The sequence below is a fragment of the Harpia harpyja genome, chromosome Z (assembly GCF_026419915.1).
Source record: "Harpia harpyja isolate bHarHar1 chromosome Z, bHarHar1 primary haplotype, whole genome shotgun sequence".
In the NCBI taxonomy this organism is placed as follows: Eukaryota; Metazoa; Chordata; class Aves; order Accipitriformes; family Accipitridae; genus Harpia; species Harpia harpyja.
The window spans coordinates 21440092-21461387 of record NC_068969.1 but is presented as its reverse complement, the minus strand read 5'-3'; the positions used below and the strand labels follow the sequence as shown (position 1 = coordinate 21461387).

General features: G+C 40.7%; 1 protein-coding gene across 2 annotated transcripts in view; it reads right to left on the bottom strand.

Annotated features, from left to right (window-relative positions):
- CHL1 (cell adhesion molecule L1 like) overlaps positions 1 to 21296 on the bottom strand; it is a 142638-nt gene that overhangs the window by 104767 nt on the left and 16575 nt on the right. For both annotated transcript variants that reach the window (XM_052777538.1, XM_052777537.1), the window contains exon 2: positions 5414 to 5494. The gene's annotated coding sequence lies outside the window, so the exon portion shown is untranslated. The remainder of the gene's footprint in view (positions 1 to 5413; positions 5495 to 21296) is intronic.

Below are 21296 nucleotides of genomic sequence, written 5' to 3'. Positions count from 1 at the left end.
ACATTGTTAATAATAAATGACAATATTATATAAAAGAAACACCATCTGAAAACTGATTTTACACGGCATATTAAAGACTTGATGGCTCAGGAGATGGATAATAGAATAAAAAGCCTTTCATCTCAAGGTCATCAATTCAAACACAAGTTAGACTGATAGTAACTGAAAGCCATTTGATGAGAGCTCTTATGAACCTAGTCTCGTCGCTAAAAATTTAAGAATAGCCTTAGCATTTAGCCCTTTCTCCTGCCTCTGACAGCAGTCAATACAGAAATCAGAGAGAGTATGGAGGAGCAGATCTCATTCGGCAGGTAGAGTTGTATTTCCCTTATTATACACTGCCAGTCCCAGGCTATTGCTATTTTAGCAGCTTCCTAGCAGGTACCCGTTTGTTCTGTTCCAAAATTCAACATCCTCAGCGCTGCTGTTTCTTTTATTGCTTGGTGGGTTGAAAAACAGAATTGGGCTTTCAACTCCAAGTGACCACTTCACGTGATGCATAGGCAACACTCAGGCCCTTTGTCTGAGCCATAACAATTTGGTACATTAATGCATTATCTTTATTTGATATCTTCCTATTTTTCTGGTATGTATTAAATAATGTACCAAAGGAAACCAATGCACTGGGGAAGAGAAGAATCCCTGTGCAAACTAGAGCAACTGTTCAGCTAGCCTCACATTAGCCAGCAAATAAGGCAGACCACATATTGCATGACTTGACAAGGAAACTCAAAATCCTCTCAAATAAAACCCCTGGTATAATTTCCTGTGTTCCAGTATAATGCCTACATAATTTACTGTTGGCTACAGTATTAACATGATGCAAAGCACTGATAAGAAACCCATTGATGTTGTCCTTTTTCTTGCCTTTTTATGCTGAACAAGATTTTTATTTAAAAAAAAAAACCCAAACCAAACAAAGATGAATTTTCTGTGATTCTCCAAAAAAGCATCCCAGAAGAAATTTTGCTTTCATATCTTTCATAGGCAAAGCTCAGCGTTTGCACATGCAAACCAACACCTACAAATACGTGTTTGCAGGTATAAATGGGGACACACAGAAGCATCAGTGTGACATACAGTAAAAGGACAAGTGTTCCCCATAATCTCTGTTTGGAACCCACAGATTCCTTTTTGAACTGAGGCATCCAGACAACCTCCCCAGGTCCCCTCCAGCCTCAATTATTTTAAGATTCTAAAAATTAACCACCTCATGACTCATGTAAACTCCTTCTCCAGTAGAACCTGAGTTTAAGAAAGCCATTTTGTTTTCTTCAGGAGTGACTAATGGATTCATTTTAAAGGTACCTAGGTACCTAAAGATGCAGTTTACAACCAGTGTGGGTTTATGATGTCTGGATAATCAATTCCCTTAATGCAATTTTTCCCCAGTGTAGCATAAGTGCCTAATAACCATTATAAACCCAGCTCTTACCCAGGGCAGACAGCAGAAATCCCCAAACTCTCACTTTTCTGCTGTGTCTATAGATATGCCTCAGCACCTATGCTTCCACTACTAAACCCCTGTTGACACCTGCATTTCAGTGCTGAACTTGATAATTTATTCCTAAATCCTGATAATCTCATGATATTTATAACTCACAGCTCAGAGGGATTTTCAGATACAATGCTATTTCAAGTTATTTCATGCTTAGTACCTAAGCAGGCACTTCTGGAACATGCCCACTCCTCCCAGTTCAGCCCTCGCAGAAGCAGGTGGGAAGATGCCAGACTGAGCTACACTTGGACCACGTTACTTCCCATGGAGTGCGGGAATGGCCCCGTCATGCCACACAGCAGCGGTTTGGTGATAGTTCATCTCCAGTTTCGGGAGAGAGAATTTGCTGGTGATGCACCCAAATGTGAACTCCACCCAAAAGCTTCAAGTTTATGGAAGCTCTTCGTATGATGGAGGCTGTATAAATTTTTGAACCCCCATCAGCCCAAGATGCACGTGCCTCTGGTGTCATTGTGCAGCCTGCAGCGCTGGATTGCTAACCTGATTTTTCCTTGCAAGTGGTCAGGATTTAACCAACTCCAATTACCTGAGGTTAAAACTAGAGATCGCTTTGTTTCAGCAAAGAGCTACCCCCTGGCTTGCAACACCAAATGGTCCTCCCGCTTCATCTCAGTCCAGAAGACTAACTGTCAAAAGTGCAGAAATATGGATTTAAGTGGATTTGGGAGTGTGGAAAAATCCCTCGGCACTGGTGAGGCCGCACCTCGAGTACTGTGTTCAGTTTTGGGCCCCTCACTACAGGAAAGACATTGAGCTGCTTGAGCGTGTCCAGAGAAGGGCAACCAAGTTGGTGAGGGGCCTTGAGCACAAGTCTTATGAGGAGCGGCTGAGGATAACTGGGGTTGTTCAGTCTAGAAAAGAGGAGGCTGAGGGGAGACCTTATCGCTCTCTACAACTACCTGAAAGGGGGTTGTAGTGAGGTGGGTGTTGGTCTCTTCTGTCAGGTGGCTGGAGATAGGACAAGAGGAAATGGCCTCAAGTTGAGGCAAGGGAGATTTAGGTTAGATATTAGGAAAATTTTTTTTACTGAAAGGGTTGTCAAACATTGGAATGGGCTGCCCAGGGAAGTGGTTGAGTCACCATCCCTGGAGGTATTCAAAAAGCGAGTGGATAGGGTACTCCAGGACATGGTTTAGGGGGCATGGTTAATGGTTGGACTTGATGATCTTGAAGGTCTTTTCCAACCGAAATGATTCTATGATTCTATGATTAGCTCATGTGACACACCTCAATTTTCAAGGATAAGCATGTGACAATCTGACTGGAGGAATTCTCCTTTAATGCATTATTAATTCATTTATTATTACAGTTATTATAATCTTTATGCAGGGCACTGAAGCTCAATTTGTTCTATATCAGCTAATGTTTTTAATGAGCCCTTTCTTCTCCTCAGGATGGGAGCTTCCTTAACCAGTTATCTAGCTTTTAAGCAAGTAGAAAATGACATGACGGTGTATCCTCCTTATAAATACAGCTTCACATATCATGCCCTGAATTTTAAGTGAAAACAAATGAGTACTAACTTTCACATTGCCAAATATCTTTTAAAAGGTAATAGACTCACAAACTCTAAGTAGAGGAACTTTATCACCCAGTTAAACACAATGAAATCTTAATTAAAATTTCTCTATCTGACAAAGAGGAGAAATACATTTAAACAAAAAGGTCCTGTGTAAATGCAGTTATTTGTGGGGGAGACATTGGAGCACATATTAACTTAAGTCTGAAGCCCCATCTGAATGGCTTCGGGTTCATTTTCTGGTCACGCAGGGCAAAGAGGTCACGAGGCTGATCCCTGCGCTGAGAAACTGGTTCAGTTGGAGAGGAAACGGCATATTAACTAGAAAAGTGAGTGTACTTGAAGTTGTGAACCAAAGGGAAGAAAAAAGCACATTTCCCAAACATACACATTTCTGACACGCTGCGGCCAAGCATCCAGCTGGTTATAAAGGCTGCATCACTTTGCGACCTTTCTTGCTGAGGGAGAAGGTCACGGTATTTAAAAGATGGCACTCAGGGACATGGTTTAGCGGTGGACTTGGCAGTGCTATGTTTATAGTTGGACTCAACGATCTTAAGGGTCTTTTCCAACCTAAATGATTCTATAATTCTAGATAGAAATCTGCTCAAGTCTACACTCGGAATGTTATGCTTATATTTCCAGTATTTCTCCCTCGAAATGGAATAGCTCAGCCCGTGGGATAGTCTCACAGAGAATATAGGAGAAGGTTTTGGGTTTTTTTTTTTTGGGGGGGGGGAGTTTATGCATTTTGGGGGATGGGTAAGAAGAAACAAGACAGACTGTCCCACAAGAAAAGCAGAGTGAATCTTTATTCTCTTTGCTCCTGCATACCTAAAAAAAAGTCAGCCTTCACATAGTGACCTTTCCAGATGGCTGGTCTTGAAAGAGGGAAAGTTTGTAAGCTAACTTACAAAATGACAAGAAAGTGAGCTTTTCAGTTCAGAGCTGCTCCTGCAAAGAGGTGAATCAAAATATAACCAGATTTTATGAAGATCTAGAATCACACAGCATGTGAATCCCATTGCCTGATTAGTCAGGGTTTATCAAAAATTAGTAAATTATTTTCTGCTTGAAACAATCACTGGCTGTAAGGAAAAAAATAAATTTATCAGTGGGTATAATAAAAGAATAAAAAAATTTTACTAAAAAAAAGTTAAAGCAATATTCAGACAGACTACATTTTATCAATAACTTTGTCACTGTGAATTTTACAGACCGCAAAAATATGGAAAATGAAATTCAGCAACAGATACATAAGTACAATGTTCTCAGCCCTGCTCTCTGCAGTAGTCAAGGCCAGTGAGCAGAATACAGAAAATCCCAATAAACGGTATCTCAAAAGAAAGTTATGGTGTAAATAATTCCCATTATACTCAAAGCTTTAGCCTTAGAGCTCTTATTAACAAAAGTTAATGGGAAATGCGGTTTTAAACTCCACATATTGGTAGCACAGACTCCCTTTTCATTAGCCACAAATGAGAAACAGAACACAAAATTACAGGAGAGGTTTTTTATGAATAGGATTTAAAAAAAAAAAAAAAAAAGATAGAAAACCCTTGCCAGTGTCATTATTTCCTCCAAGCACACCTCACTACAAGAAGGGTCCACAGGCACTAAAATTCCGTGGTAACAAGCTATCCTAGAGAAGCCCAAGTCATAAATAACTCCATGGCTCCAAGACCTTTTTTCACTGGTGAACAGGTGTTGGCAATGCCACCACTAAGGCCCTGCTCTTCCGCTATTTATTTTCAACATGCCCCAGGGGTACTTTAAAGAGAGGCAAGGTCCGTCCACCACTTTGGATCCAGCCCCTCGGGTGTTTGGGGTAACTCACTGCCCCGACGGTCACCGTCACCAGCTGGTGGAAAGCAGAATGGAAGACTTCCTTTGAAATAATCAGAATAGAATAATTACAGCACCTTTTCCTACAGGCTGAAGGACCAAAGAGATTTGAGGGCGGTTTTTTAAATGTAAAATCACAAGCTCCTTGCCAATTAGATGCTACAGTAGGATAAAGCCTAGCTTAGAGCTCAGCTACACATATAATAACAAATGACTGTTTGCTTAACTTGTAAAAAGAGAAGACAAACAAGTTCCGTCTGACATTAGAGAGCTTTCAGACTCTGAAAGCATGTCCGCATACTTCAAGTAATTAAAATCACATGGAATTACTCCAGAACATACATACATGCACAAACAAATATACACACACGTGTTTATGCTTTTATAGAAAGCGTATTAAAGACAAGAATGGTATCAAAAGGGTCTAAAATGGTTACAATGACTTTAACTGTTATGATTCAGAAATAAAGGTAAATAAAATTTACATCTAAAACACAAATACTTAATTTTAAAAGAAAAGCATTTCTAACCAGTACATGCAGCTGTCTCTTCATCAATGCATGGTCAATTTGCAGTTCTACATCTGAATCATTCTCCCCACTTTACTGCATCTAGAGAGAAAGACAAATTTGTGATTTGAGTAATGGTATGTCATATGTTGAATTTATTTAAAAATAGCATCTTTATCAGTACAATTTCTTTGTTTTCTGTTTTTTTTTTTTTCTCTGTATCACTGAGGTTATATCTGATCTCATTCTCTTTGCCCTCCACTTAACTGGAAAAGGACAGTTTTTTCTGTATTTGAATAACAGAAGCAACATACCCCATGGAATAGAAAAGTGGGCTGAAGTGAGAAGATCTGATTCTTATTCTAAATCTGGTTTGTGACCTTGGAACGAGTCATTTCTCTGCACCTCTATTTCCCCTCTCTTTCTTTGCCTTTCTTGTCTACTTAGATTACAAGCTTTCTAAAGCCTGTTAAGTGTTTATATAGTATCAAACAGATAAGATTCAGCTTTCATTAGAATCACTAGATAACACAAACCCAGAAACAATGTCTTATCAATCACCACTTACATTATTGCTCTTCTATAGTCCATGAATATGAAACACGATGTCAAAATGATTTTCAATAGTTAATTTCATTTAAAATAAAAAAAACTAATAAAGTCCCATGAAAGAAAAGTATATTCAAGAGGAAACAGATCCCTTAACTGTTTTTTTTTCTAATAACGTTCCCCCCACTTAAAACACATTGACCAAGAGTTTCATTTCTATATCAATCACTTGTGTACGTGGACACGTCGCACCTCTGCTATTGAACTAGCACCTCGATAGTCACTCCTGGCTGAGCCACGTCGCACCACGGGCTTCAGCCTCTGCTCAGCATCCTGCTCTGTACCCATAGGATGCTCTGCTACGTGCTGGGAGCAGCAAAGGCAGTGGGAAGGCTTTAGAGCTCTAAGACCACTTTTCTTGCCCTCCCAAAAGAGAGTACACAGACACTGTGTAAATCCCAGGCCACATTCCCATGCCACCAAGGAGCAAAAGCAGCACACAAGCTTTTTTCCCTTTGTGGGTCACCTTTAAAAGTTATTTTCTTTCCAGACTCTCCATATGAATGACAAGATATTCAGTGAGATGTCTTAAGGGAAAAGAAGTGATAAAGAGAAATTCAGCTAACCTATTTTCTTTCTTGTCACTACTTGATAATCTCTTTATCTGGTCTCATTTCACCAGTTGCAGACAGACTTATTTCCCCATGGACAGACCCAACCCTTCTTCCAAAGTGCACACGTGCACATGCACCTCCTTTTCCACAGCATTTCAAATTCATATTGTAATGTCTCTCTACTAGTTTGGTGTATATATAGCCAAATTCAGCATACATAGATGTACATGCTTATTGCCACACACATCTCGGCTTTCATATAGTTTCTGTGGTTATGGGCACACACAGAACCTTTATATGAACCACCCCATCGAAAGAAGTATGCAATTTCACTGAAACACAATTCACTAGCACATATATTTTAAAGTTCGACCCCTTTGTCAATAAATTATGATTTCCAATGTGAACAGAAAACATCTTCTAAAGCTCTGCAGTGATTTAGGAACCTCAATTCTACTTTCACCTGCACCTTAATACTTCTTGACTTCTATTGAGGCTTTAGCTTAGAAATCTTTATTCTCCTGCTAGCAATACACTCAGCCTTTTAGGACGGCTTTACCTTCACAAAGTAATGTAGCTGCAATCTGTAATGCCAAATGCAAATTGCCTGATCTACACCTTGTGCCAGCTGGGTATAACCCAACAAAGCTGTGGCAGCCTGATCCAAGGATTGCAAGACATGCCTCAGCTAGAAAGCACAGCAAACCCAAAACCAGTCCCACGCACAATCACCAGGGCTTGCAAAGCGGAGTATAAAATCCCTGTGCTGTGAATCAATGTAAAACAGAGGCTATTTTCAGGATTTCAGTTTATCACAGGACTGGATTTAGAGAGTTCAAGACCAGAGATGCTGCTATTACATCAGGTCCAGACTTCCCACCGTTACATTTCCCCCAGCTATCTCTATATTAAGCCAATTCACTTGTAATTGATTAAAACATCTACTCCAAATAAAAAATCCACTTTTTATTTAGAGACATGAAAAAAGGGGAAATTCAAGAGGAAATTATTTTATTCAGAGATTCTGAGGGAAGAGGGAATTATGATTTGTATGTCCCCCTCCACCTATTTTTTAATCTAACTCAAAAATCACAGCAGAGAATAGTAACTCAGATGCTTTATAGCTGAATTCTTTTTAATCAACTGTCTCCTATCTTTACCAGCTGTTTGTCTGCTTCTCCCATTTATGCTGTGCATCTTGGACTTATCGATCTAGTAAGCTTTAAATTACAGCTATCCATGAAAAAAAAAAAAAAGCAGAGGCAAACCATAACAGGAAAGAACAGACCTGATAAAGGATTTCTGAAGGACTACTCACTTTTGCTAGAAGAAAATCTTAATAGAATTTCCTGGAGAGAAGGTCTGTAGGACTGAAGTTATCAGTGTACTGTACAGACGGAAAAAGGTTAAATAGAGCTGACGGATAGAAGGAAAGGATTTATATCAAAAACGGTTCTGGTGAAAAGTATGGGAAAACTTGGGGAAAAAAACACAAGATACAGTATTAGTAACCTAGTCTGTATCGCTGGGTGTTTTTATCGGGTTTATTAGAGCCAACCAATTTATAGCAGTTGTTGTTGTTTCAGGCATAGTATAAACAGACAGTAAGAATTTATCACTCCCCAAAACCACTAAAAATGTTTAACACTAAAAAGGCAGAGTAGGAGCAGAGCTGATTTCATTGCTCAAGCACACCTACTGCAGCTTCAACTCAAGGACTGCTAAGGAGTTTTGCTTTAGGCTTTCACCAGTGAGCTATCAGGACTCTCCTACTGAAGGAACTAAGCTGACCATAAATCTCCACAATCCTCCTCCACCTCAAATCCAATATTCCATGCAGCGATACAGCAATTCCCCAGGGAAGGTGATCTAAGCTCCTGGCAACATGCATCACCTGGGGAAGGTTATCCATCATCTTTGCCCAAGTCTCTTCTGTAACACGAAGGAAGAATTACGACTCGGTGGTCTGTGTCTTGGGTGTTCCCATCTGGGGTGATGCTGTCAGTAAAAAGCACCGTCATTCCTCCTGCGTAACAGCTATGCAACAGGCACAGATGGCTCTTGCTTCCCTTACTCAGGTAAATGGCTCTCTGTCCGAATCAAGCTACTTAAGTTTAAAAATCAACCATGAGGCTTATTTCACAGAGGGATAAGATGAGGATCTGTGGCACTCTAGGCTATGTGCCGTTATTACTGCTGTGCACAGAAGTATCCATGCGGCCATTTCTAGGCTGCAGAAAATTTGCAGTGTAAAAAAGGTCTAGAAAGATTGCATCTAGCGCTACACTGGAAAAGAAAGAATTACTGAAACAACGTATGTCTGAATGAGAAAACCTGTCTCCCAGTCTACTTTGAAAACTTAACGTGCTCCTTGGTTTTTCATGCCTTCCATACTACAAGGGAAAAATCTGCAAACTTACAAACTGGGATTTATGATGACTGTCCTAGAGACCCCGTGGCCTGAATCAAAGTGGTTACGTGCCTTGGTCTTGTAAATCTGTTGGGATTGTAAAGATGAGAAATAAAAATACAATCTTTTTCCTCTGTGGGTATGGGCAAAGTGTCTGCATGGCTGGATTCCCAGTGCTGCTTCTGCTTCCCGCTTCGCAATGGCATTTTATTGTTATGATGTTCTGCAAGTACAGTCACTTTGGTCTTTCCATTTTCCAAAAGGTTAGAGGGAGCTGACAGACTTCTAAGTGAGGGAATGCTGTTCACACTTTTATTCACTCAGCTGGTCATTCACTGAATTTGACACCGTATTTCAGCCGAGTCACACATGGTGCAGAGAAGGGGAGAAGCAGCAGGGCACAAAGATGGCTTTAAGATATCTCTGATCCCTGTGTTGAGTTACCCTGGGGCTGCTTGGTCTCGGAGCAGAAACGGGAGCAAATGCTGCAGCCAGGATTAGGGCTGGCATCACCCGCTGCCTCTGGCCACACCACAGATGGCACGGGTGGCTTCCCGGGCTCCTCCACCTACTGACTGCAGAGGAAGAACAGACTGGAGCAGGGACGAGTGGTCCCTGCTGCAATGTGACCTTCACATTTCATCCATCCATTTCTCTCTAAAAAGACACATGAATCAATGAAGTACAAGCCTCCGAGTCAGGCTCAGATAATGTTCTGAAAACGGGAAACTAAATATTTAAGCGTTACTTGAATCGTGCCTGCTGCAGATCCCCACAATGCTGAGGAAAACAATTAATAGGTTTGGCCCAGAGGACTCGACAAGGCAGAACACTGGCCAGGACGAAGCTTTGATGCTGCGTTGGCCACTCTCCCGCAGCAAAGCCCTCCTGAAGCCAACCCGCTCCCGCAGCCCTGTGCTCTGCACGTCAAATCTTCTGAGACCCGACTCTGCCTTGCGGTGCTGACCATGAAGGTTTATCCCGTTGCAACAAACATCGCGTGACATGTGGGTGGCAAAGGGATGAAAGGACCCAAAATCCCAGCGCCCAGGCCTGGGCAGCGTTCCCATCGGCTCCAGCACCACTGCGAATGAGGAATAAGCTTCACTTGTGCATATTAATAGCAGAAGGTTTTTTGAGGAGGAAGTTCTGACAAACAATAAAAAGGTGCATTAACCAGCTTGGAAAATAGCACAGGATGAAATGGCTAAACTGTATTCACAGCAAAAGGTTGCTGTCCTTGCAGCTTATGGGTCCCACATAAGTGTAAATGTGCTAAAGGGAGTATTTGCAATGACAACTTCAGACTAATACCAAATACATAAAGTTAATATGGGTTGAGAAAAAAAGAGCAAGAGAGAAAAGAAGCTCTTAATTATTAAAGAAACAAACATTTTTAGATGTAATTTTACCCACGTTCATTATGAATACAACCTAACAGAGATGTAGTGTGCTGAGAAAAGTCAGTACAAGAGTTTTTCTGCTTCTTAAATCATACGATTATTTTCTTTTTAGCAACAGTAGGAAAGTACTGATTTTACAGGAATAAAATTAAGATGTCCGGTTTAGCAGACATGCTTTGCCAATATTTAAGTTTTCCCAGCAGGAAATAAAACATTTGGTTTGGGTCAGTCTCACACTTAGAATAAGGTGGCTCGTAATTACTGCAAGCACACTGTTGCAAGTTGCTCTAATATCTGTTTATTTATTACTGAAAGGACTATCAGAATATGAAGAGAGCTTTGAAATACTAATCATAGCTGTCTAAGACCATCACATGATGTTAGCCAACAATTTCTGTGATTTACTGTACCAATAAAAGAAGGCAGCCATGAACAAGTTTTTGTAAATCAAGCATATTGGGCCAGATTCTGGTCCATGATTACTCAGGCATAAGAAATGTTATAGCACTTTGCCGGTACATAATTCAGGTTTGTAGTGAACTTCCCGGTATGGATGTATGGCATTAAAAGTTGTTGTAACGGATACCGGAAGAAAATCACCTTGGTTCTAACATACATATAAAGGCTAATGCCTACACACGCACACACACTCTCTCCCTCAGGCTTGTCACTAGCCAGGCACATCACAGATGTTTTTCCCTAAAAAAAAGGTCAAGGTCTGTGCAAAAGCACTCAGGTGTCAGGTACAGCACTGCCACACGATCACGGTAGGTATATGTTCAGCGGTTAAACCCTGTGCCACAACACACATGCATGCATTGAGTTTAGATTTACAGTGAACACCAGGTGTTATTGTCCCTTAAGGGAGATTGTGACTGGTAGAGAATCACCTCTGTCAATATTTCCCTCCTGGGTCAATAAATTCTGATAGTCAATAAAAGTCAGCGAGCAAAACCAACACCACCACAGGAGCCTGGGCATACCTTGGGGTAAAATTTGGCACATTTAGTATCCACTTATTAGTTAGAATGATTTTGCATTTAAGGTCCCCAAGGTATAGAAAACACGTTCACTTGGTTTTAATAACCTTCTAATGCACAACACAACTCTGCGTTACAACCTTTCCTTGAGCTCTTCAGCACGGACTATGTGTGTAAAGTGAATGGCAGATGGGCTGAGAAAAGGATTTCTCCTGTACTGGTAATGCAGCCTCATGAGTATCTACACGCCAGCTAAAAGATAGCCACCATTTTTCATGAGACCCATGCATTGTTATCACAACACTGGGGTTTCAGGAAAGAATACAGCCAGAAAACTTAGTTTTGTGTTTTCCTGATACAAATTAGATTTCAACTATGCACACCCATGTGCCAAAACAGAGTCATTCTCAGATACTCTGGAGCAAATCTTCAACTTGGATTAAGCAGCATAGGTTTTTTGAAGTTATTTTTATTTACACCACCTGACAAACTATTCCCCCAATGTTTCCTCGTTAAAAATTTTATGCAGGCAGTATGCAAATTTAACTGAGGATGCTTTTTTCACCTCTACAACACAAAAGTCAATCATATGCAAACTGCCATGATACCTGAAGTCAGAAAGATCAGAAGGACCTAACCCATGACACTAAGTACAAATAATGTAGAAAGGTTTTTGAAACTATTTTTTAAATAATCAATTTTGCTGCTGCCCTGTTCACAACAGATTTAGAGTACAGTTTTAATGAAGGAATACTTTTTTGCTGTTGTAAAGATTGTTCACTGTTAATCTGTACTTTTCAGGGTTTTTTTTCCTGGTAATGCCTTTTAAATGCACTTGAAAAACATCCAACACTGAAATTGGAAACTTAGCCTTATACTATGCGATTCTATGTTCAGATTGCTAATGATCATACAAACTAATAAGTAACTTATTTGGCATCTAAAACGATAAGTAAAACCACGAAACAAGCAAACTTAAAAGATTTCTAAGCTAACTGACAAATGATTTACAGGTTAAAAATTTCTCTAGAGATTGAAAGTCATTAACTTTTACAAGTCAAACAGAGGGAAAAAATGAAGTCAATAGACTGAAGTTGTTCATTATAACTCATTTGTTCAATTCTAATCTTAATTTGGTCATCAGCTCTCTACTTGCTTATAAGATGGTCAAGCCATGCAAACAAAGTGATATTTGTTCACATAACAATATTGAACCCTTATATAGCACTTTTCATCATCAAATCTCAAAGCATTCTGCAAAGAAGGAGAGCTTTGTTATCCCCAATTCAGAAAGGGAAATTGCAGCAGCAGGATAATTGCAGAGCCAGAAATAACACTTCCGAGTCCCAGGCTAATGGCCTAAGTAACAGCACAGGGCATTTTATTAACACAGAAGATGACTGAGGTCAAGATGGGCGATTTCAGTATCGCAACTTTGGAACGGCTGAAAGCGCAAAGAGAAAAGTGCAACTGAAAAAAATGCATCAATTCAATGAGTGCTTTACATTGGCACTTAAGACTTCAAGCATGCTATTAACTCCTTCTGCCCACAGACATGCATAAAGACTTAATACCAACAATCCCCCATGGAGAAAGGTTACTAAGCAGATACTTAACTTATTACGGTACCCCAAATGTTTAGAGACCAACAGGGTTTCAAAATTTTTTTTGCCTATCAAAAACCCCACGTTTCTGCTGGAAAAGGCACTGTATAGGATTAAAAGCTGTTAAAATGTATGCTCAGAAAACAGACTTTTTTCCTCAGAAGAGGCTAATGAGTCAGAATTATTTCTCAAGCCTTTTATGCCTGGAGCTGTGCTGTGAAACAGGTGATGGGTTTGTTGGGAGCTAATGCTTATGGGTCAGAATCAGAGAGGCCAACAAGGAGGACGCTGCTCTGTGTGTTTTCTGCCCACCACCCAAATTAAGAACTGGAAGTGGATAAAGCTTTATTCAGCCTCCACAATCAAAGGCCCTGGTCATCCCAGGGGACTTTAAGCACCCTGATATCTGCTAAGATGGCAACCGGTGGTGCACAAGCAACCGAGATTTCATGAGCATATCAAAGACAATATTGATGCTGAACTTCAGGGGAGCGGTTTGGCTTGCTGAGGGAACTAGCAGGTGTAATGTAATGGATGACTGCCCTGGGGTGCAGAAGGGCACAGGGGAGCTCCTTGATCTTCAAGGAAAAACTCCTCAAAGCATGAGAACAATCCACCCTGATAAGTGGAGCAGACGTGGCAGAAGGCTGACTTGGCTGAACATGGAATCCCTGACTGAGCTCAAACACCGAAAGAAAGCGAACAGAAGGTGGAAGTGGGGACGGGCTACCCAGGAGGACTATAGAAACCTTGCCCAGACTGCAGGGGCAAACTTAGGAAAGCCAAAGCTCAGGTGGAGTTGAAAACAGCAAGGGATTGTATGGCCAACAAGAAAGGCTCACCCATAGGTATATCTGCAGCAAAAGACCAAGGAAAACGTGGATCAACAGAACTACTGACAAAGGGTACAGAGGAAGGATGAGGAACACAGTTCCTTTTTTGCCTCAGTCTTGACTAGCAAGGCCTACTCTCAGGCTGCCCAGGTCCATCGTCCTAATGTTTTTGTCTGGGACAGGAAAGTCCTATCTACAGTAGAGGAAGATTTTGTTAGGGACCACTTAATCAAACTGGACCTACACAGGTCTATGAACGTGCAGGAAACAGGCTGACATCATTTTGAGGCTGCTCTTTGTGTCTTTGAAATATTGTGGCAATTAGGAGATCCTTTTGATGACTGGAAAAGACAACCATCATGGCCATCCCCAAGAAGGGCAAGAAGGAACAACACACACCAACATCCAACCATCTGGTGACCATCACCTCGGTCCCAAAGAAGATTACGGAACGAAACTTCCTGAAGGCAATCTGTTTAACCCCTTAATACCTTCGTTAACAACTTAGACAATGAGAGGGAATACACTGGCAGCAAGTTTCCAGATGACACCAGAGCTGGGGAGCAGCTGACACGCCAGAGAGTGGGACCACCATTCAGCAGCATCTCAATAGGCTGGAGAAGTGGGCTGACAGAAAGCTTACAATGTTCAACCAAAGCCAACATAAAGCTCTGCGAATGGAAACGCACGGTGCAGAAAGCAGCTCTGGGGAAGACAACCTGGGGGTTGAGCAGGAGTCGGCGGCGACAGTGATGAACGCCAACCACACGCTGGGCTGCATTTGCAGGAGCACAGCCAGCAGGACAAGGAAAGGAGTTATTACTCTCTATTCAGCACTTGTGAGGCTGCATCTGGAACAGAGTGTTCAGTTTGGGTTTCCCTGTCACAAAACAGACACTGACAAACTGGCAAAAATTCAGCAGAGAGGACCAAGATGATGAAGGGGCTGCAGCACATAACTTAAGAGAAGAGGCTGGGAGAACTGTGTTTGTCTAGCCTGAAGAAGAGAAAGCTAATTACTGTTTTCAACTGGACAAAGCCCTCAGCAACCTGATGTAACTTCAAAGTCGTGCCTACATTCAGCAGGAGGTTGGGCCAGATGATGTCCGAAGGTCCCTTCCAACATAAATTATTCTACAGTTTTAATGGTTTCTCCTTCACTTATATTTATCATAGGGCATTCAGTTGTAAAGTATCATTTGGAAATAATTATTCTTTGTGCAACATTTTTAAATGCAATAAAAAATTCCATACATATTTGAGAAGTATCCAACTGCAGGTGAAGAATATCATGGCCTAAAAGCCAGCCAGCTGGAGCCAATTAAAGCACAATCAGCATCCCATGACACCAAAACGCCTAATTGAACTTCTACCCTCTGTGCAAGATGGAGATTTTTGCCTTCTCCACAGCAGCCCAAAATGAGGGGTTCACTGCTCTGTGTCTCTGTGAATCAAGATCATTATCAAAACATAACGATCAAAACAGGAGATGCCTGCCTTGATTAAAATAATGATATTCCATCCTCTAAGAAGAAAGAATACTTCCCTTGCAAAAAGACGACCTCAGATGTTTAGTCACAGACACCCATTTTTACCCTCCTGGCAAATGGAGAATGTGATCAGGAGCAAGTGACACACATGCATATTTAGAATTAAACTTCAAAAGCAAGTGGTTCATTAGCGTAACGTGAGAAAAACTAAGACATGTCTGAATGAACAGCTATGGTCTAATAAAACCTGAGCTTGTTTTTAAAAAGAAGAGAAAAACTAAAATGTATGTTGACTGAAATATATAAACGTACAATGAAAATCAATTGGTATTTATAGATACTGAATAATGCACTCATTACTATTCATTCTCATTCCTGTTCATTTTGCAACTGTCACAAAAAATATGGTGACTGACTGACAGCTTTTAAAATATTTTTATGCCTGAAGAACCAAAATAGCTGAAAGAGATCTGGAATTTTGAATTCAAAAAACTGTACAAACTGCCAATAGTATAGTCATCTAATCTTCTCTTAATTAATTTTTGGCCTTGTTTTTAAGTTCAAATTTCCCCAATCTTTTGAGTTAATGTGAGTAATCCTTTTGCTTTTCTTCCTTTTGGGGGGGGGAATCATGTTTCACTTCTATTTGGCTTTACTAAGCTGTGAAAATCTCTGTCTATCAGCAAGAGTACAAGCAACATTTTCCCCTAATTAGTCCATAAAAATGCTAATTTTTCTAATGAATCAGATTGAAATATCACAGGAGTAGGTAATAGCGCAAATACAGAGTTTGCTTATGGGGTAGGCTTTCAGATTCATTTTGCTAATCACTACGACAGCACTGGGCAACTTAGCCAATGTTATAATGAGGTTAGAGAGGCAAAACATGCTCATCTTAATTTTTGTGCAAAATACAGACAGTTACATGCATATGCATGCACTGCAACCATGCATTCATTTATATATATGAAGAAAACCAGACCCATCATATTTACAGCCCAGCTCCTCAGCTGCAGCAAGCCATTCTATCCCCATTACAAGCAGAGGTCCTCTGCCTGTTTACTCAAGCTGAGGATGTGACTATAAATCTTTATTCTGCCCAATTTCACTGTTAATATAATCCATTTCTGAAACCAATAAAATAATACTTTCTTTTTTCATGGACCAGTAGCTAATAATGTCACCAGTTTGAATTGTACAAGTGAGAGACTGAAATCATTGTCTGTCTGCCCCACAGCACCTTTCTCTATTTTTTTTCCTGCACTTACACTTTTGCTCCTGCCTTCTGTGCTGGCACATACTAAGGCACTTGTATCCAAGCGGCAGATCTAGGAAGGAGTGGTCTTTTTTCAACTCAAAAATCTAGTAGAATCAATGAGCTCTTAGAGGAAATCTCTTAGGGCTTGACCTTCAGGGTGGCCTTTTACTCTCTAAACCCCGTGTAAAACAGTGATTCTGCCAGTCAATCCTTAGTAAAAGATTTAAAGAAAGCGACTGTTGCCTATTGGTGGCACCAGCAATCTAAGCAGGAATTAAGCAGCTTGAAAAAGCATTTAAATTCAACTTACCATTCTCCCAGAGCTCTCCATATATTCTTTATGGCCCTGTGTTCCCTTACCCCTTTGATCATTTTATATTGAAGTAGGCTCTTGTTTAATACGTAGCTAAGATGACTGCACGATAACATCAAAACAGAAGGGAACATAAAGAACATGAAAGAATATGAAGTCAATAGCTTCGCCAATCACAATACATAAACAGGCCTAGTTAAAAGCCACGGCGTTACAGTGCCGTCTTTATGCTCTCACAAAGCTGCACGCAGTGTTAAGACCAACTACAAACTGAAACTAATGATTAAAACTACATTGAGCTTGCTTTCTTCTGCTTTAATTGTTGTTCGCTTTACTCAAACGGTATGGATCCGCAAATCCAGCGCCTATCTTTGTGCTTCAGCCCAGAAGCCCACCACGCCAGCTGGTCTAACTGTCTTTCTGTTAGAAATCAGGGTTTCCAAGCCAGGGTTTCCTCAATGCATGGAAGCTGCACACGTCCATAAAACATGGTCCGTTACCCTTGTACCATCATCCTTACGACAGAGCTCCAACCATGCTCTAACCAGTTTCAGAGGCATTTTTGACAAGAAGCAAAAAGGGAGAAGAGGTTTCATTGAAATCTCTCTCATGTTCTTTTAAGAACATTAACTCAATTCAACAAAAAAAAAAAAACCAAAGCCTATTAACACAAGACTTTGTCTTCTTGATCCCCAACATACTCCTGTTTTAGTGTTTACATAAAACTACGCGGTATGTTTCAGAGGCCAGACAGATGGAAAAGTTGATGTCTACTGTCTAGAACTCATCTCACACTTGGTTTTCATACCATATTTCTTGGCTGCCTACACTCATGCTAATCTGCTAAAAATCACTTTACCCACATGGAAGGCAACATATCACTTGTACTCAGTTCTATTATTCATCAGACAACCACGATGGCAGCTCCATGACTGACTGCTAATTATCCTTTCCAACTGGATGTCAGAGTTGCATTTTCGGCAGCAATTTATTCCTCTTCCCATGGAGTCATGAAGTGGAAGCTGAGGCCTATTGATGTCAGTGACAAAAGCCCTGTTGACTTCAATTGTGTCGGGAATTCATCTTTTAATGGAAAGAGACCTGCTTAAGTGTTATTTAGTATATGATGTCAACACTTTGAGATAACAACTGACACGAGAACAACATGCACGTTACCAATGGTGCCAGGATGGGACCCAGCACTCAAAGGCTCTGCACGCCGTCAAATCCCTGTCACAGGACCAGACAGGATGGTGGCACGTTCACATTTCGGGTGCCTCCCAACAGAGAACAGCCTCACGTCTGGTCAAGCCCAGTGCACACAACATGGTCTGTAATACCTGGGAACAGCAGTACTTCACCAGTGTGATGGAGACATTTCATTTGCTTGGTGGGCCGGATCCATACTGCAGCCCGTAGGCTGGCTTTTTCATATCTAGTGTCTAACAGGGAGATACAAACCCTGTTTACAAAAGCAGTTTGGAATAGCTCCGGCATTAGAAATTCACACCGTACACTGCTCCTTAACTTCTTTAATAGAGGCGAGAGCTAAAAGGGCAATGAGTTAGAAGGCAAAGGAGTCTCACCTTTCACTGATTTCCTGCCTATTTCTCTCTCCTAGACACGCTGGCAAGGAGGACGGCAGCATTGTCCAAAATGCTCACGTCTTACAGGAAAAGTTATAGTTTTCACCTGCAGAATGTTTCATGTATGTAAATGAGAAATTAAAGATAAAATCCAAGTGTTGACAAACACATACTTTCTGAATTACAACAGGCTTTGATGATGGGTTTGCTGGTTTAGGGGTTTTTTTTCCCCCTCCAAATAAGCTATCCTGACCTGTCCTTTCTCTCGGCTACTACTACTGCCTTACTCTCCCTCACATTAAATGAAGTGTTTCACTCTGGCATCCTTTCACTCCCAGCTGGAGGACCCCCTTTGCCTGAACTCCCAGCCAGAATGATGGGGACCTGCTCCTCTTCCACACTGCTCCTCAGCTCTCCCTCCCTCTTCCATCCAGCTCTTCATCCTAAACAAACAGATATTTTAATAACCCATCACCGCACCAAGACAGCAGGTACCCAACCATCCACAAACGCACGCACTTGGGACAGGACTATTCTCTTATTTCTGCATGGTCTACTCGGGCTCCATCTCTTCTTCCCACGTTTCTTCCCGCTCATAGCCAGCCCGTGCTCACTCCCTGCCTCCTATATTGCTTCCAAACTCCATCTATCCAGAAACCTCTTTCAGCTACTCGTATAACTTCTCCAGTTTAGAGTAGCTGAGGACATAGTCACCAATTCCTCCAGCCAACACGCTGATCGCAAGTGAATAGCCGTGGTTTCAGCAGAGATGTTTGTATTTTGCGATGGTCTTTGTAGAGCAAAGCCATTCCTTGGGGTAAAAATACCAGCAGGCTGCAGGAACGCTGCCAGGTCCAGGGGCGAGGAATCAGCAGAATCCCATCATCTTTTCCCCACCTGCACGAGCCTGAGCAGGTAAGGGAAGGAGAGTCATCTCCCGAAGGCAGCAGCAATGACAAGTCAAGCTGGAAGGCAGTTTTTAGCAGTTGGTCGAGACCAGCAGTAGTTTTAGCAGCTGTCCTGCCCCAAACTGAGCTGAAGAATATTCCGCTTCACTCCATCTTTCTCTTGTGGTTAAACAACATGGGTAGTAAGACAGAATTCTTCTGTTTGTATGTAAATTGTTTTTTAAAAAACTTCACTTTAAAAAGGAAGCCTCCAAATACATTTAAAATCCTGTTCAAGCCAAATTCCCAGCACAGGCTATGAGATTTTATTCAAATACACTTTTCTATGCTTCTGTATCAGCTGACTGCAAGTTGCTGGTCCTTTGTTCTGCATAAGGCTCATCTTCTCTTTTCTAGTCCTGTACCAGACAAACCAGCAAGCTGACCTCTGACAACAAGGGAAATCCACTCTCCTCATTCAGAATTGGTCTCTGGAGCACCTAAACCACAGAAGCCTTATACAAACTCAATTTGCTTTTCTGATGCATCCTTTTATCTGTGTTGTTTAAGAACACTTTATGCAAAAATTTATTGCTTAAATTAACAGCAATTCTTATATATGGAACAACAAAAAGAAGGAGGATAAGAATAAATCACGATTCCTCTGTAATACGTGCTATGACAAAGTGGTATAAGTAAAGATGGATTGTAAAAACTAACTTAAAATATGAAGCAGAATCCACAAGAGCAACACATCAAACTGAAAATAAATAAATAAACAAAAATCAATGTGCACTGTACTGGTTGCTTGCAAAATTAGACAATTAATTCTGTGTAAACTAACCTATCAGGAAACCACACTGTGGGGATTCTGATAGCTGTTATTGCAGTACACTATATTAAGAAAAGAGCGCTTTAATGAGATCCCCGGAGAGTGTCCACGGACTTGGATCTTCCTCTTGAAAAGACCGTTTTTACCCCATTTAACTGTCAGTACGGTGCATCTCTGATACACATATGAACAAAAAAAAAAAACAAAACCAAAAAACCCACCAACCACCAAAAAAAAAACCCCCCAGCCATTAACACAATTATCAGTACCAATAAGCATTGTGCTTTTCAGGATCTAAAAAGACATTAAGCCATTTTCAATATATAAGATCCATTAGAAATAACATCTATATATTAAAACCCACTGCACTTAACACCACTTACAGTCAGAATAGCAACAGCACAAAGAAAGCTTTTACACAGGGAGGTGTAAAAAACCATAATAATAATAAAAAATATATAAAACCACACAGTGCTTACCAGAACAATCTGCAACCTGGTTTTTATTAATATATTATTTTTCTATAAGTAAAGACCTAATGTAGAGCTTGCCAAATACAATAAATGCCCCAGTTTAACATTTGATTTTTCAAATAAGTACTGGAGGAAACCACCTTCAGCTCCAAATTCAAAATGGCTGTATTTCAAACTGATTGCTTGCTGTAAAATAACAGCTGTAAAATAGCAAGGCAGAATATTTTGATCGGAAGCTTAGTAGCAGGGTTAGAAGCTATTCTTCTGTTTGCAGATTCTCTGTAAAAAACATGTATAACCCCATTTATGTCTTAAATCTGAGGAATCAATATTCTCCGGTTTCAAAAAGCTTTTCCAGTGAAGCCTGTGGATTTTTCTCATTGTATTCTCTGTTTAACAGAAGTGGTTCTGCTAAGTGATGCCTTAGATTAGAGGGGCAAAAAACATGAAAAATTATTTTACTAACTGCACTTAACATGAAGTGCAAATGAATAAACAAGCCAACAAATAAACCCTTATAAATGTTTAAGCCACCCTGTAAATTTAGATGAATTACTGCATTTCTTCTCCAACTGTACTATTAGGACTTATGTAAGTACCAGCTCTATACATCCCTAGTATAATGGACCGGACATTACTCATATAATGGACCAGGCTGTGATACTAATGTGG